The sequence below is a fragment of the Eleutherodactylus coqui genome, unplaced genomic scaffold, assembly GCF_035609145.1.
Source record: "Eleutherodactylus coqui strain aEleCoq1 unplaced genomic scaffold, aEleCoq1.hap1 HAP1_SCAFFOLD_373, whole genome shotgun sequence".
NCBI classification, from domain to species: Eukaryota; Metazoa; Chordata; class Amphibia; order Anura; family Eleutherodactylidae; genus Eleutherodactylus; species Eleutherodactylus coqui.
The window spans coordinates 37501-55632 of record NW_027101851.1 but is presented as its reverse complement, the minus strand read 5'-3'; positions in this window follow the sequence as shown (position 1 = coordinate 55632).

Here is an 18132-nt window from a genome sequence, read left to right as displayed (position 1 = left end):
CCAGCCGGGTCCGCCCTCCGTGGCCGGCGCCTGGAGCGTTTGGACTTTGTCGTTTTTCTCAAAGACTCATCTCTGCCAACTGCCGTGGGATTCAGCAGGGGCTGCCACGGCTGTTCCCCGCCTCCTGGGTGTCCTGCCCTGCAACACCGGAGGGTCAGGGGGGGTCTTGAGCAACTACTGGTAGGTGCAGCACCTCGGGGGCCCTCTGCAGCCAGCACACTGCTGCCAACAGCCCGCTCCCCATCACCAGCCAGCCCCTTCTGCATACATCTGGCGGGGGTGCTTTTTTGACTTCCCCCATTTTGGCCTATGGGGAAAAGCCAGGGGGAAAACCTCCAGAGTCAGGCCAACCTCCTGGAACTCCAGCTCGGCCTGGAGCTACTGGTTTGCCCCCTTCCCGGTTCTCAGGACATGCCTTGACACTCGGCTCTTCCCCAGCCGCCGCAGCTCCCCTCGGCCCGGCCAGCCGGGTCCGCCCCCCTGACCGGCGCCCGGAGCAGTTTGGACTTTGTCGTTTTTTTTCTCCAAGACTCATCTCTGCCAACTGCCAAGGACTTCAGCAGGGGCTGCCACCTGCTGTTCCCCGCCAATGGGTGTCCTACCCTGCAACACCGGAGGCTCAGGCAGGGTCTTGAGCAACTGCTGGTAGGTGCTCTCAGGGGGCCCCTCCACACCCCCAGGCCCACATCCAGGGCCTCCCTCCCGGCCCCTGGAGCAGCCAGCACCCCCTCACCGTCAGCACTCTCTCCCCGTTGGGACTGTGAAACTTTTCTGACCGTGCAAGCTTCGTCAAACGGCAAGGGGGCAACCGGCGTTCTGTGCCCGGCCTCCTGGGGTCCTGCCCGGGCACATCGGAGGCTCAGCCTGGGTTTTCAGCCACCACGGGCAGGTGCACTCAGGGGGCCCTCCGCAGCCGCCCATGCACACCTCTGCAGCCAGCACACCGCTGCCAACAGCCCGCTCCCCATCACCAGCCAGCCCCTTCTGCATACATCTGGCGGGGGTGCTTTTTTGACTTCCCCCCTTTTGGCCTATGGGGAAAAGCCAAGGGGAAAACCTCCAGAGTCAGGCCGACCTCCTGGAACTAGAGCTCGGCCTGGAGCCACCGGTTTGTCCCCTTCCCGGTTCTCAGGACCTGCACTGACACTCGGCTCAGCACCGGCAGCTGCAGCCCCCGCCGGCCCGGCCAGCCGGGTCCGCACCCCTGGCCGGCACGCCTGGAGCGTTTGGACTTTGTCATTTTCATGACTTGTCTCCTCAGACATTGTCCGACTGCAAGGGGGGCGGCCGCGGTCCGTGCCCAGCCTCCAGGGGTTGCCCCCGGCCCCTGGAGCAGCCAGCACCCCCTCGCCGTCACCACTCTCTCCCCATTGGGACTTTGAAACTTTTCTGACCGTGCAAGCTTCGTCAAACGGCAAGGGGGCAACCGGCGTTCTGTGCCCGGCCTCCTGGGGTCCTGCCCGGGCACATCGGAGGCTCAGCCTGGGTTTTCAGCCACCACGGGCAGGTGCACTCAGGGGGCCCTCCGCAGCCGCCCATGCACACCTCTGCAGCCAGCACACCGCTGCCAACAGCCCGCTCCCCATCACCAGCCAGCCCCTCTGCATACATCTGCTGGGGGTGCTTTTTTGACTTCCCCCATTGTGGCCAATGGGAAAATGCCAAGGGGAAAACCTCCGGAGTCAGGCCCACCTCCTGGAACTCCATCCCGGCCTGGAGCTACTAGTTTGTCCCCTTTCCGGTTCTCAGGACATGCATTGACACTCGGCTCTTCCCAAGCCGCCGCAGCTCCCGCCGGCCCGTCCAGCCGGGTCCGCACCCCTGGCCGGCGCCTGGAGCGTTTGGACTTTGTCGTTTTTCCTCAAAGACTCATCTCTGCCAACTGCCCTGGGCTTCAGCAGTGGCTGCCGCGGGCTGTGCACGGCCTACTGGGGGGTCCCGCCTGCCCGCGCAGGCAGCTAGGACAGGGCTCTCAGCAAGGGCTTGGAGGCGGTGTCAGGGGGGCCTCCGCAGCACCCCCAAGGTGGCTTCCTACACCTCTCGAACGTTGGGGCCCGGCCGCTCGGAGAGCGGGGTCTGCCCGGGCAGCCAGCCAGCCTGTCGGCCCCGCGGCCTGGACAGGCGGAGTGGGGACACTCGCGCTCGATGACTCTGCTCCCAGGGAGGTGGCAGAGGGGCGGCCGCGGTGCTTTGACTTTGAGCGGTCCCCACTCCTCAGCACATTGAGAAATAGTCACTTTGTCAAGGACCGCACACCGCTCGTTCCCTTATATGCAAAAAAGGTGTTCGTCCTGACGTTTTGCGAGGCCCTAATTTACCGCCGTCGGCGCTATCAGGGGAAACGGGCCCGCTCCTTCCGCCCTCCTGGAACCGTGCCTCGGCCCGGAGCGACCAGGATTACCCTCATACCGGTTCTCACGACATACATCGACACTCGGCTCAGCCCCGGCAGCCGCAGCTCCCGCCGGCCCAGCCAGCCGGGTCCGCCACCCTGGCCGGCACGCCTGGAGCGTTTGGACTTTGTCGTTTTTTCAAAGACTCATCCCTGCCAACGACTTCAGCAGGGGCTGCCACCTGCTGTTCCCCGCCAATGGGTGTCCTGACCTGCAACACCGGAGGGTCATGGGGGGTCTTGAGCAACTACTGGTAGGTGCAGCACCTCGGGGGCCCTCTGCAGCCAGCACACTGCTGCCAACAGCCCGCTCCCCGTCACCCCCCAGCCCCTCTGCATACATCTGCCGGGGGTGCTTTTTTGACTTCCCCCATGTTGGCCTATGGGGAAAAGCCAGGGGGAAAACCTCCAGAGTCAGGCCGACCTCCTGGAACCCTAGCCCGGCCTGGAGCTACTGGTTTGCCCCCTTCCCGGTTCTCAGGACATGCCTTGACACTCGGCTCTTCCCCAGCCGCCGCAGCTCCCGTCGGCCCGGCCAGCCGGGTCCGCCCCCCTGACCGGCGCCTGGAGCAGTTTGGACTTTGTCATTTTTTTCAAAGACTCATCTCTGCCAAGGACTTCAGCAGGGGCTGCCACCTGCTTTTCCCCGCCAATGGGTGTCCTGCCCTGCAACACCGGAGGCTCAGGCAGGGTCTTGAGCAACTGCTGGTAGGTGCTCTCAGGGGGCCCCGCCACACCCCCAGGCCCACCTCCAGGGCCTCCCTCCCGGCCCCTGGAGCAGCCAGCACCCCCCTCACCGTCAGCACTCTCTCCCCGTTGGGACTTTGAAACTTTTCTGACCGTGCAAGCTTCATCAAACGGCAAGGGGGCAACCGGCGTTCTGTGCCCGGCCTCCTGGGGTCCTGCCCGGGCACATCGGAGGCTCAGCCTGGGTTTTCAGCCACCACGGGCAGGTGCACTCGGGGGGCCCTCCGCAGCCGCCCATGCACACCTCTGCAGCCAGCACACCGCTGCCAACAGCCCGCTCCCCATCACCAGCCAGCCCCTCTGCATACATCTGCTGGGGGTGCTTTTTTGACTTCCCCCATTGTGGCCAATGGGAAAATGCCAAGGGGAAAACCTCCGGAGTCAGGCCCACCTCCTGGAACTCCATCCCGGCCTGGAGCTACTAGTTTGTCCCCTTTCCGGTTCTCAGGACATGCATTGACACTCGGCTCTTCCCAAGCCGCCGCAGCTCCCGCCGGCCCGTCCAGCCGGGTCCGCACCCCTGGCCGGCGCCTGGAGCGTTTGGACTTTGTCGTTTTTCCTCAAAGACTCATCTCTGCCAACTGCCCTGGGCTTCAGCAGTGGCTGCCGCGGGCTGTGCACGGCCTACTGGGGGGTCCCGCCTGCCCGCGCAGGCAGCTAGGACAGGGCTCTCAGCAAGGGCTTGGAGGCGGTGTCAGGGGGGCCTCCGCAGCACCCCCAAGGTGGCTTCCTACACCTCTCGAACGTTGGGGCCCGGCCGCTCGGAGAGCGGGGTCTGCCCGGGCAGCCAGCCAGCCTGTCGGCCCCGCGGCCTGGACAGGCGGAGTGGGGACACTCGCGCTCGATGACTCTGCTCCCAGGGAGGTGGCAGAGGGGCGGCCGCGGTGCTTTGACTTTGAGCGGTCCCCACTCCTCAGCACATTGAGAAATAGTCACTTTGTCAAGGACCGCACACCGCTCGTTCCCTTATATGCAAAAAAGGTGTTCGTCCTGACGTTTTGCGAGGCCCTAATTTACCGCCGTCGGCGCTATCAGGGGAAACGGGCCCGCTCCTTCCGCCCTCCTGGAACCGTGCCTCGGCCCGGAGCGACCAGGATTACCCTCATACCGGTTCTCACGACATACATCGACACTCGGCTCAGCCCCGGCAGCCGCAGCTCCCGCCGGCCCAGCCAGCCGGGTCCGCCACCCTGGCCGGCACGCCTGGAGCGTTTGGACTTTGTCGTTTTTTCAAAGACTCATCCCTGCCAACGACTTCAGCAGGGGCTGCCACCTGCTGTTCCCCGCCAATGGGTGTCCTGACCTGCAACACCGGAGGGTCATGGGGGGTCTTGAGCAACTACTGGTAGGTGCAGCACCTCGGGGGCCCTCTGCAGCCAGCACACTGCTGCCAACAGCCCGCTCCCCGTCACCCCCCAGCCCCTCTGCATACATCTGCCGGGGGTGCTTTTTTGACTTCCCCCATGTTGGCCTATGGGGAAAAGCCAGGGGGAAAACCTCCAGAGTCAGGCCGACCTCCTGGAACCCTAGCCCGGCCTGGAGCTACTGGTTTGCCCCCTTCCCGGTTCTCAGGACATGCCTTGACACTCGGCTCTTCCCCAGCCGCCGCAGCTCCCGTCGGCCCGGCCAGCCGGGTCCGCCCCCCTGACCGGCGCCTGGAGCAGTTTGGACTTTGTCATTTTTTTCAAAGACTCATCTCTGCCAAGGACTTCAGCAGGGGCTGCCACCTGCTTTTCCCCGCCAATGGGTGTCCTGCCCTGCAACACCGGAGGCTCAGGCAGGGTCTTGAGCAACTGCTGGTAGGTGCTCTCAGGGGGCCCCGCCACACCCCCAGGCCCACCTCCAGGGCCTCCCTCCCGGCCCCTGGAGCAGCCAGCACCCCCCTCACCGTCAGCACTCTCTCCCCGTTGGGACTTTGAAACTTTTCTGACCGTGCAAGCTTCATCAAACGGCAAGGGGGCAACCGGCGTTCTGTGCCCGGCCTCCTGGGGTCCTGCCCGGGCACATCGGAGGCTCAGCCTGGGTTTTCAGCCACCACGGGCAGGTGCACTCGGGGGGCCCTCCGCAGCCGCCCATGCACACCTCTGCAGCCAGCACACCGCTGCCAACAGCCCGCTCCCCATCACCAGCCAGCCCCTCTGCATACATCTGCCGGGGGTGCTTTTTTGACTTCCCCCATTTTGGCCAATGGGAAAAGCCAGGGGGAAAACCTCCAGAGTCAGGCCGACCTCCTGGAACTCCAGCTCGGCCTGGAGCTACTGGTTTGTCCCCTTCCCGGTTCTCAGGACATGCATCGACACTCGGCTCAGCCCCGGCAGCCGCAGCCCCCGCCAGCCCGGCCAGCCGGGTCCGCCCCCCTGGCCGGCGCCTGGAGCGTTTGGACTTTGTCATTTTCATGACTTGTCTCCTCGAACTTTGTTCGACTGCAAGGGGGTGTGCCCAGCCTCCAGGGGTTGCCCCCGGCCCCTGGAGCAGCCAGCTCCCCCTCGCCCTCAACACTCTCTCTCCGTGGGGACTTTGAAACTTTTTCTGACCGTGCAAGCTTCATCGGACGGCAAGGGGGCAAGCTGTGGTCTGTGCCCGGCCTCCTGGGTTCCTGCCCGGGGCACATCGGAGGCTCAGCCTGGGTTTTCAGCCACCACCGGTAGGTGCGCTTTGGGGGCCCTCCGCAGCCGCCCTGGGCCACCCCTGCAGCCAGCGCACTGCTGCCAACAGCCCGCTCTCCATCACCAGCCAGCCCCGTCCGCGCACATCTGCCGGGGGTGCTTTTTTGAGAAATACTGTCACTTTGTCAAGGACCACACACCGCTCGTTCCCTTATACCCAGACAAGGTGTTCGTGGTGACGTTTTGCGAGGCCTTATTTTACCGCCGTCGGCGCTATCAGGTGAAACAGGCGCGCTCCTTCCGCCCTCCTGGAACCGTGGCTCGGCCCGGAGCGACCAGGATTACCCTCATACCGGATCTCACCACCTGCGTTGACACTCGGCTCCGCCCCGGCAGCTGCAGCTCCCGCCGCCCCGGCCGGCCGGGTCCGCTCCCCTGGCCGGCACGCCTGGAGCGTTTGGACTTTGTCATTTTCATGACTTGTCTCCTCAAACCTTGTTCGACTGCCAGGGGGGCTGCCGCAGTCCGTGCCCAGCCTCCAGGGGTTGCCCCCGGCCCCTGGAGCTGCCGGCACCCCCCTCACCGTCAGCACTCTCTCCCCGTTGGGACTTTGAAACTTTTCTGACCGTGCAAGCTTCATCAAACGGCAAGGGGGCAGGCTGCGGTCTGTGCCCGGCCTCCTGGGGTCCTGCCCGGGCACATCGGAGGCTCAGCCTGGGTTTTCAGCCACCACTGGCAGGTGCACTCAGGGGGCCCTACGCAGACGCCCATGCACACCTATGCAGCCAGCACACTGCTGCCAACAGACCACTCTCCGTCACCCGCCAGCCCCTCTGCATACATCTGCTGGAGGTGCTTTTTTGACTTCCCCCATTTTGGCCTATGGGGAAAAGCCAGGGGGAAAACCTCCAGAGTCAGGCCGACATCCTGGAACTCCAGCTCGGCCCAGAGCCACCGGTCTGTCCCCTTCCCGGTTCTCAGGACATGCATTGACACTCGGCTCAGCCCCGGCAGCCGCAGCCCCCGCCGGCCCGGCCGGCCGGGTCCGCACCCCTGGCCGGCACGCCTGGAGCGTTTGGACTTTGTCATTTTCATGACTTGTCTCCTCAAACTTTGTTCGACTGCAAGGGGGGCGGCCGCGGTCCGTGCCCAGCCTCCAGGGGCTGCCCCGGGCCCCTGGAGCAGCCAGCGCCCCCTCGCCGTCAACACTCTCTCCCCGTTGGGACTTTGAAACTTTTTCTGACCGTGCAAGCTTCATCAAACGGCAAGGGGGCAGGCTGCGGTCTGTGCCCGGCCTCCTGGGGTCCTGCCCGGGGACATCGGAGGCTCAGGCAGGGTCTTGAGCTACTGCTGGTAGGTGCACTCAGGGGGCCCTCTTCAGCCGCCCAGGGCCACCCCTGCAGCCACCACACAGCTGCCAACAGCCCGCTCTCCATCACCCCCCAGCCCCTCTGCATACATCTGCTGGGGGTGCTTTTTTGCCTCCCCCCGTTTTGGCCTATGGGGAAAAGCCAGGGGGAAAACCTCCAGAGTCAGGCCGACCTCCTGGAACTCCAGCTCGGCCTGGAGCTACTGGTCTGTCCCCTTCCCGGTTCTCAGGAGATGCATCGACACTCGGCTCAGCCCCGGCAGCCGCAGCACCCGCCGGCCAGGCCAGCCGGGTCCGCCCCCCTGGCCGGCGCCTGGAGCAGTTTGGACTTTGTCATTTTCATGACTTGTCTCCTCAAACTTTGTTCTACTGCAAGGGGGGCTGCCGCGGTCCGTGCCCAGCCTCCAGGGGTTCCCCCCCCCGGCCCCTGGAGCAGCCAGCACCCCCTCGCCGTCAACACTCTCTCCCCGTCGGGACTTTGAAACTTTTCTGACCGTGCAAGCTTCATCAAACGGCAAGGGGGCAGGCTGCGGTCTGTGCCCGGCCTCCTGGGGTCCTGCCCGGGGATATCGGAGGCTCAGGCAGGGTCTTCAGCAACTGCTGGTAGGTGCTCTCAGGGGGCCCCTCCACACCCCCAGGCCCACCTCCAGGGCTTCCCTCCCGGCCCCTGGAGCAGCCAGCACCCCCTCACCGTCAGCACTCTCTCCCCGTTGGGACTTTGAAACTTTTCTGACCGTGCAAGCTTCATCAAACGGCAATGGGGGGGGCAACCGGCGGTCTGTGCCCGGCCTCCTGGGGTCCTGCCCGGGGACATCGGAGGCTCAGCCAGGGTGTTGAGCAACTACTGGTAGGTGCTCTCAGGGGGCCCTCCGCAGCCGCCCCGGGCCACCCCTGCAGCCGGCACACCGCTGCCAACAGCCCGCTCTCCGTCACCAGCCAGCCCCGTCCGCGCACATCTGCCGGGGGTGCTTTTTTTGAGACACACTGTCACTTTGTCAAAGACCGCACACCGCTCGTTCCCTTATACCCCGACAAGGTGTTCGTGCTGACGTTTTGCGAGGCCTTATTTTACCGCCGTCGGCGCTATCAGGGGAAACAGGCCCGCTCCTTCCGCCCTCCTGGAACCGTGCCTCGGCCCGGAGCGGCCAGGTTTACCCTCATGCCGGTTCTCGTGACATGCATCGACACTCGGCTCAACCCCGTCAGCCGCAGCTCCCGCCGGCCCGGCCAGCCGGGTCCGCCCCCCCTGGCCGGCGCCTGGAGCAGTTTGGACTTTGTCATTTTCATGACTTGTCTCCTCAAACTTTGTTCGACTGCAAGGGGGGCTGCCGCAGTCTGTGCCCAGCCTCCAGGGGTTGCCACCGGAGCAGCCAGCACCCCCTCGGCGTCAACACTCTCTCCCCGTTGGGACTTTGAAACTTTTCTGACCGTGCAAGCTTCATCAAACGGCAAGGGGGGCAGGCTGCGGTCTGTGCCCGGCCTGCTGGGGTCCTGCCCGGGGACATCGGAGGCTCAGCCAGGGTTTTGAGCCACCGCTGGCAGGTGCACTCAGGGGGCCCTCCGCAGCCGCCCAGGCACACCTCTTCAGCCAGCACACTGCTGCCAAACACCCGCTCCCCATCACCCCCCAGCCCCTCTGCATACATCTGCTGGGGGTGCTTTTTTGACTTCCCCCATTTTGGCCTATGGGGAAAAGCCAGGGGGAAAACCTCCAGAGTCAGGCCGACCTTCTGGAACTCGAGCTCGGCCTGGAGCCGCCGGTTTGTCCCCTTCCCGGTTCTCAGGACCTGCATTGACACTCGGCTCAGCCCCGGCAGCCGCAGCCCCCGCCGGCCCAGCCAGCCGGGTCCGCCCCCCTGGCCGGCGCCTGGAGCGTTTGGACTTTGTCATTTTCATGGCTTGTCTCCTCAAACTTTGTCCGACTGCAAGGGGGGCTGCCGCAGTCCGTGCCCAGCCTCCAGGGGTTGTCCCCGGCCCCTGGAGCAGCCAGCACCCCCTCGCCGTCAACGCTCTCTCCCCGTTGGGACTTTGAAACTTTTCTGACCGTGCAAGCTTCGTCAAACGGCAATGGGGCAAGCGGCGGGCTCTGCCCGGCCTCCTGGGGTCCTGCCCGGGGACATCGGAGGCTCAGCCAGGGTGTTGAGCCACCGCTGGCAGGTGCACTCAGGGGGCCCTCCGCAGCCGCCCAGGCCCACCCCTGCAGCCAGCACACGGCTGCCAACAGCCCGCTCTCCGTCACCCCCCAGCCCCTCCTGCATACATCTGCTGGGGGTGCTTTTTTGGCTCCCCCCGTTTTGGCCTATGGGGAAAAGCCAGGGGGAAAACCTCCAGAGTCAGGCCGACCCCCCGGAACTCCAACCCGGCCTGGAGCCACCGGTTTGTCCCCTTCCCGGTTCTCAGGACATGCATTGACACTCGGCTCAGCCCCGGCAGCCGCAGCCCCCGCCGGCCCGGCCAGCCGGGTCCGCCACCCTGCCCGGCGCCTGGAGCGTTTGGACTTTGTCGTTTTTTCTCCAAGACTCGCCTCTGGCACATGCCATGGACCTCAGCGGGGGCTGCTCCCCGCCTCCTGGGTGTCCTGCCCGGGCACATCGGAGGCTCAGCCTGGGTCTTGGGCCCCTTCTGGTAGGTGCACTTTGGGGGCCCTCCGCAGCCGCCCAGGCCCACCTCCTGCAGCCACCACACAGCTGCCAACTGCCCGCTCTCCGTCACCCGCCAGCCCCTCTGCATACATCTGCTGGGGGTGCTTTTTTGACTTCCCCCATTGTGGCCAATGGGACAATGCCAAGGGGAAAACCTCCAGAGTCCTGCCGACCTCCTGGAACTCCAACCCGGCCTGGAGCCACCGGTTTGTCCCCTTCCCGGTTCTCAGGACCTGCATTGACACTCGGCTCAGCCCCGGCCGCCGCAGCTCCCGCCGGCCCCGGCCAGCCGGGTCCGCACCCCAGGCCGGCGCCTGGAGCGTTTGGACTTTGTCATTTTCATGACTTGTCTCCTCAAACTTTGTTCGACTGCAAGGGGGGCTGCCGCAGTCCGTGCCCAGCCTCCAGGGGTTGCCCCCGGCCCCTGGAGCAGCCAGCACCTCCTCGCCGTCAACACTCTCCCCCCGTGGGGACTTTGAAACTTTTCTGACCGTGCAAGCTTCGTCAAACGGCAAGGGGGCAAGCGGCGGGCTCTGCCCGGCCTCCTGGGGTCCTGCCCGGGGACATCGGAGGCTCAGCGGGGGTTTTCAGCCACCACTGGTAGGTGCGCTTTGGGGGCCCTCCGCAGCCGCCCCGGGCCACCCCTGCAGCCAGCACACTGCTGCCAACAGCCCGCCGCTCTCCCACACCAGCCAGCCCCGTCTGCACACATCTGCCGGGGGTGCTTTTTTGAGAAACACTGTCACTTTGTCAAAGACCGCACACCGCTCGTTCCCTTATACCCCGACAAGGTGTTCGTGCTGACGTTTTGCGAGGCCTTATTTTACCGCCGTCGGCGCTATCAGGGGAAGCGGGCCCGCTCCTTCCGCCCTCCTGGAACCGTGCCTCGGCCCGGAGCGGCCAGGTTTACCCTCATACCGGTTCTCGTGACCTGCATTGACACTCGGCTCTTCCCCGGCCGCCGCAGCTCCCGCCGGTCCGACCAGCTGGGTCCGCCCCCCTGGACGGCACGCCTGGAGCGTTTGGACTTTGTCATTTTCATGACTCGTCTCCTCAAACTTTGTTCGACTGCAAGGGGGGCTGCCGCAGTCCGGGCCCAGCCTCCAGCGGTTGCCCCCGGCCGCTGGAGCTGCCAGCACCCCCTCGCCGTCAACACTCTCTCCCCGTTGGGACTTTGAAACTTTTCTGACCGTGCAAGCTTCGTCAAACGGCAATGGGGGGCAACCGGCGTTCTGTGCCCGGCCTCCTGGGGTCCTGCCCGGGCACATCGGAGGCTCAGCCTGGGTTTTCAGCCACCACGGGCAGGTGCACTCAGGGGGCCCACCGCAGCCGCCCAGGCCCACCCCTGCAGCCACCACGCAGCTGCCAACAGCCCGCTCTCCGTCACCCCCCAGCCCCTTCTGCATACATCTGCCGGGGGTGCTTTTTTGACTTCCCCCCTTTTGGCCTATGGGGAAAAGCCAGGGGGAAAACCTCCAGAGTCAGGCCGACCTTCTGGAACTCCAGCTCGGACTGGAGCCACCGGTTTGTCCCCTTCCCGGTTCTCAGGAGATGCATCGACACTCGGCTCAGCCCCGGCAGCCGCAGCACCCGCCGGCCAGGCCAGCCACGTCCGCCCCCCTGGCCGGCGCCTGGAGCGTTTGGACTTTGTCGTTTTTTTCCCCAAGACTCGCCTCTGCCAACTGCCAAGGACTTCAGCAGGGGCTGCCACGGCTGTTCCCCGCCTCCTGGGGTTCATGCCCGGGCACATCGGAGGCTCAGGCAGGGTCTTGAGCAACTACTGTTGGGTGCTCTCAGGGGGGCCCCTCCACACCCCCAGGCCGACCTCCAGGGGCTGCCCCCGGACCCTGGAGCAGCCTGCACCCCCCTCGCCGTCAACACTCTCCCCCCGTTGGGACTTTGAAACTTTTCTGACCGTGCGAGCTTCATCGGACGGGAAGGGGGCGACCTGCGGGCTCTGCCCGGCCTCCCGGGGTCCCTGCCCGGGCCCCGTGGGAGGTACAGGCAGGGTTTCTCACCTACTACCCGTAGGCACTCTCAGGGGGCCCTCCGCGCCCTCAGGCCGCCCTCCCCGGGCTTCCCCCGGGTCCGCGGAGCAGCCCGCCACCCCTCGCCGCACTGTCTCTCGCCCCCCGTCGGGACTTTGAAACTTTTCCCCCCCGTGCAAACCTCACCGGGGGGCAGAGGGAGAGACCTGCGGGCCGTGCCCGGCCTCCCGGGACTCCCTCCGGGCAGCGCGGGCGGCTCGGACGGGGTTTTCAGCGAGTGCTGGGGGGGGTGTCTTCGGGGGCCCCCCGCGGGCCCCCCGGGGCACCTGCGCGGGGTGGCCCCTGCTGCCAGGCACCCACTCCCCATCGACCATCCAGCCCCCCTACATACATCTGGCGGGGGTGCTTTTTTGAGTTCCCCCATTTTGGCAACTTGGCACCTCCTATGGGGAAACCGGCAAAATCATGCCGACCTCCTGGAACTCCGGCTCGGCCTGGAGCCGCCGGTTTGTCCCCTTCCCGGTTCTCAGGCATTTTCGGACTTTGTCATTTTTTCAGCACTCTGTCAATGCGGCCAGCGGGAGCTGCCGCGGTCTGTGCCCAGGCACCAGGCACTAAAAACGGACACAGTCGGAGGGTCAGGGGGTGTCTCGGCCAGATACTGAAAAACACTCAGGGGGTGCCCAGGCACCAGGCGCTCCAAACGGACACAGTCGGAGGGTCAGGGGGTGTCTCGGCCAGATACTGGAAAACACTCAGGGGCGCCCGGAGGCTGCACAGGGCCACCCCAGGCCGCTCCCCCGGGCACCCGGGCGGCCATATTGGCGGCTGAGACCCCCTCTTCAGCGAACGCCAGGGGGCGCTCAGGGGCACACGGGGGCTGCTCCACTCGCCCCAGGGCGGCCCCCGCGGGTACCCGGGCGGCCATATTGGCGGCTGGGACCCCCTCTTGAGCAAACGCCAGGGGGGCGCTCAGGGACGCACGGGGGCTGCTCCACTCGCCCCAGGCCGGCCTCCCTGGGTACCCGGGCGGGCACATTAGCGGCTGAGACCCCCTCTCCACCAGAGACCGGGGGGCGCTCGGGGACACACGGGGGCTGCTCCACTCGCCCCAGGCCGGACTCCCTGAGGCGGGCACATTAGCGGCTGAGACCCCCTCTCCACCAGAGACCGGGGGGCGCTCGGGGACACACGGGGGCTGCTCCACTCGCCCCAGGCCGGACTCCCTGAGGCGGGCACATTAGCGGCTGAGACCCCCTCTCCACCAGAGACCGGGGGGCGCTCGGGGACACACGGGGGCTGCTCCACTCGCCCCAGGCCGGCCTCCCTGAGGCGGGCACATTAGCAGCTGAGACCCCCTCTCCACCAATGACCGGGGGACGCTCAGGGACACACGGGGGCTGCTCCACTCGCCCCAGGCCGGCCTCCCTGGGTACCCAGGCGGGCACATTAGCGGCTGAGACCCCCTCTCCACCAGAGACCGGGGGGCGCTCGGGGACACACGGGGGCTGCTCCACTCGCCCCAGGCCGGACTCCCTGAGGCGGGCACATTAGCGGCTGAGACCCCCTCTCCACCAGAGACCGGGGGGCGCTCGGGGACACACGGGGGCTGCTCCACTCGCCCCAGGCCGGCCTCCCTGAGGCGGGCACATTAGCAGCTGAGACCCCCTCTCCACCAATGACCGGGGGACGCTCAGGGACACACGGGGGCTGCTCCACTCGCCCCAGGCCGGACTCCCTGAGGCGGGCACATTAGCGGCTGAGACCCCCTCTCCACCAAAGACCGGGGGGCACTCGGGGATACACGGGGGCTGCTCCACTCGCCCCAGGCCGGACTCCCTGAGGCGGGCACATTAGCGGCTGAGACCCCCTCTCCACCAAAGACCGGGGGACACTCAGGGACACACGGGGGCTGCTCCACTCGCCCCAGGCCGGCCTCCCTAGGTACCCGGGCGGGCACATTAGCGGCTGAGACCCCCTCTCCACCAAAGACCGGGGGGCGCTCAGGGACACACGGGGGCTGCTCCACTCGCACCAGGCCGGCCTCCCTGAGGCGGGCACATTAGCGGCTGAGACCCCCTCTTCAGCAAACGTCAGGGGACACTCAGGGACACGCGGGGGCTGCTCCACTCGCCCCAGGCCGGCCTCCCTGAGGCGGGCACATTAGCGGCTGAGACCCCCTCTCGACCAAAGACCGGGGGACGCTCAGGGACACACGGGGGCTGCTCCACTCGCCCCAGGCCGGCCTCCCTGAGGCGGGCACATTAGCGGCTGAGGCCCCCTCTCCACCAAAGACCGGGGGACGCTCAGGGACACACGGGGGCTGCTCCACTCGCCCCAGGCCGGCCTCCCTGAGGCGGGCACATTAGCGGCTGAGACCCCCTCTCGACCAAAGACCGGGGGACGCTCAGGGACACACGGGGGCTGCTCCACTCGCCCCAGGCCGGCCTCCCTGAGGCGGGCACATTAGCGGCTGAGGCCCCCTCTCCACCAAAGACCGGGGGACACACAGGGACACACGGGGGCTGCTCCACTCGCCCCAGGCCGGCCTCCCTGAGGCGGGCACATTAGCGGCTGAGGCCCCCTCTCCACCAGAGACCGGGGGACGCTCAGGGACACACGGGGGCTGCTCCACTCGCCCCAGGCCGGCCTCCCTGAGGCGGGCACATTAGCGGCTGAGACCCCCTCTCCACCAAAGACCGGGGGACGCTCAGGGACACACGGGGGCTGCTCCACTCGCCCCAGGCCGGACTCCCTGAGGCGGGCACATTAGCGGCTGAGACCCCCTCTCCACCAAAGACCGGGGGGGCACTCGGGGACACACGGGGGCTGCTCCACTCGCCCCAGGCCGGACTCCCTGAGGCGGGCACATTAGCGGCTGAGACCCCCTCTCCACCAGAGACCGGGGGGCGCTCGGGGACACACGGGGGCTGCTCCACTCGCCCCAGGCCGGCCTCCCTAGGTACCCAGGCGGGCACATTAGCGGCTGAGACCCCCTCTTCAGCAAACGCCAGGGGACACTCAGGGACACACGGGGGCTGCTCCACTCGCCCCAGGCCGGCCTCCCTAGGTACCCGGGCGGGCACATTAGCGGCTGAGACCCCCTCTCGACCAAAGACCAGGGGACACTCAGGGACACACGGGGGCTGCTCCACTCGCCCCAGGCCGGCCTCCCTAGGTACCCGGGCGGGCACACTAGCGGCTGAGACCCCCTCTCGACCAAAGACCGGGGGACGCTCAGGGACACACGGGGGCCGCTCCACTCACCCCCAGGCCGACCTCCAGGGCCTCCCTCCCGGCCCCTGGAGCAGCCAGCGCCCCCTCGCCGTCAACACTCTCTCCCCCGTTGGGACTTTGAAACTTTTTCTGACCGTGCAAGCTTCATCGGACGGCAAAGGGGGCAAGCTGCGGTCCGTGCCCGGCCTGCTGGGGTCCTGCCCGGGGACATCGGAGGCTCAGCCAGGGTCTTGAGCCACCGCTGGCAGGTGCACTTTGGGGGCCCTCCGCAGCCGCCCCGGGCCACCCCTTGCAGCCAGCACACTGCTGCCAACAGCCCGCCGCTCTCCGTCACCAGCCAGCCCCGTCTGCACGCATCTGCCGGGGGTGCTTTTTTTGGAGAAATACTGTCACTTTGTCAAAGACCGCACACCGCTCGTTCCCTTATACCCCGACAAGGTGTTCGTGGTGACGTTTTGCGAGGCCTTATTTTACCGTCGTCGGCGCTATCAGGGGAAACGGGCCCGCTGCTTCCGCCCTCCTGGAACCCTGGCTCGGCCCGGAGCGACCAGGATTACCCTCATACCGGTTCTCACGACCTGCATCGACACTCGGCTCAGCCCCGGCAGCCGCAGCTCCCGCCGGCCCGGCCAGCCCGGTCCGCACCCCTGGCCAGCGCCTGGAGCGTTTGGACTTTGTCGTTTTTCTCAAAGACCCATCTCTGCCAACTGCCGTGGGCTTCAGCGGGGGCTGCTCCCCGCCTCCTGGGTGTCCTGCCCGGGCACATCGGAGGCTCAGCCTGGGTCATCAGCCCCTACTGCTAGGTGCACTCAGGGGGCCCTCCGCAGCCGCCCAGGCCCACCCCTGCAGCCAGCACACGGCTGCCAGCAGCCACCACACAGCTGCCAACAGCCCGCTCTCCGTCACCCCCCAGCCCCTTCTGCATACATCTGCCGGGGGTGCTTTTTTGACTTCCCCCCTTTTGGCCTATGGGGAAATGCCAAGGGGAAAACCTCCAGAGTCAGGCCGACCTCATGGAACTCCAACCCGGCCTGGAGCCACCGGTTTGTCCCCTTCCCGGTTCTCAGGACATGCATTGACACTCGGCTCAGCCCCGGCAGCTGCAGCTCCCGCCGGCCCGGCCAGCCGGGTCCGCACCCCTGGCCGGCTCGCCTGGAGCGTTTGGACTTTGTCGTTTTTTCTCCAAGACTCGCCTCTGCCAACTGCCAAGGACTTCAGCGGGGGCTGCCCCCCGCCTCTTGGGTGTCCTGCCCGGGCACATCGGAGGCTCAACCCGGGTCTTCAGCCCCTGCTGATAGGTGCACTCCGGGGGCCCTCCGCAGCCGCCCAGGCCCACCCCTGCAGCCAGCACACGGCTGCCAGCAGCCACCACACAGCTGCCAACAGCTCGCTCTCCGTCACCCCCCCAGCCCCTTCTGCATACATCTGCTGGGGGTGCTTTTTTGACTTCCCCCCTTTTGGCCTATGGGAAAATGCCATGGGGAAAACCTCCAGAGTCAGGCCGACCTCCTGGAACTCCCACCCGGCCTGGAGCCACAGGTTTGTCCCCTTCCCGGTTCTCACGACATGCATCGACACTCGGCTCAGCCCCGGCAGCCGCAGCTCCCGCCGGCCCGGCCAGCCCGGTCCGCACCCCTGGCCAGCGCCTGGAGCGTTTGGACTTTGTCATTTTTTTCTCCAAGACCCATCTCTGCCAACTGCCGTGGGCTTCAGCGGGGGCTGCTCCCCGCCTCCTGGGTGTCCTGCCCGGGCACATCGGAGGCTCAGGCAATGTCTTGAGCCACCGCTGGTAGGTGCGCTTCGGGGGCCCTCGGCTGCCGCCCAGGCCCACCCCTGCAGCCAGCACACGGCTGCCAGCAGCCACCACACAGCTGCCAACAGCCCGCTCTCCGTCACCCCCCAGCCCAACTCTGCATACATCTGCCGGGGGTGCTTTTTTGACTTCCCCCCTTTTGGCCTACGGGAAAAAGCTAAGGGGAAAACCTCCAGAGTCAGGCCGACCTCCTGGAACTCCAACCCGGCCTGGAGCCACCGGTTCGTCCCCTTCCCGGTTCTCAGGACATGCATAGACACTCGGCTCAGCCCCGGCAGCCGCAGCCCCCGCCGGCCCGGCCAGCCCGGTCCGCACCCCTGGCCAGCGCCTGGAGCGTTTGGACTTTGTCATTTTTTTCTCCAAGACCCATCTCTGCCAACTGCCGTGGGCTTCAGCGGGGGCTGCTCCCCGCCTCCTGGGCGTCCTGCCCGGGCACATCGGAGGCTCAGCCTGGGTCTTGAGCCCCTACTGGTAGGTGCACTCTGAAGGCGCCCTCCGCAGCCGCCCAGGCCCACCCCTGCAGCCACCACACAGCTGCCAACAGCACGCTCTCCGTCACCCCCCAGCCCAACTCTGCATACATCTGCCGGGGGTGCTTTTTTGACTTCCCCCCTTTTGGCCTATGGGGAAAAGCTAAGGGGAAAACCTCCAGAGTCAGGCCGACCTCCTGGAACTCCAACCCGGCCTGGAGCCACAGGTTTGTCCCCTTCCCGGTTCTCACGACATGCATCGACACTCGGCTCAGCCCCGGCAGCCGCAGCCCCCGCCGGCCCGGCCAGCCGGGGTCAACCGCCCTGGCCGGCGCCTGGAGCGTTTGGACTTTGTCATTTTTTCTCCAAGACTCGATTCTGGCACATGCCATGGACTTCAGCGGGGGCTGTTCCACGCCTCCCGGGTGTCCTGCCCGGGCACATCGGAGGCTCAGGCAATGTCTTCAACCACCGCTGGCAGGTGCACTCAGGGGGCCCTCCGCAGCCGCCCCGGGCCCACCCCTGCAGCCAGCACACGGCTGCCAGCAGCCACCACACAGCTGCCAACAGCCCGCTCTCCGTCACCCCCCAGCCCAACTCTGCATACATCTGCCGGGGGTGCTTTTTTGACTTCCCCCCTTTTGGACTATGGGGAAAAGCTAAGGGGAAAACCTCCAGAGTCAGGCCGACCTCCTGGAACTCCCACCCGGCCTGGAGCCACAGGTTTGTCCCCTTCCCGGTTCTCACGACATGCATCGACACTCGGCTCAGCCCCGGCAGCCGCAGCTCCCGCCGGCCCGGCCAGCCCGGTCCGCACCCCTGGCCAGCGCCTGGAGCGTTTGGACTTTGTCGTTTTTTCTCAAAGACC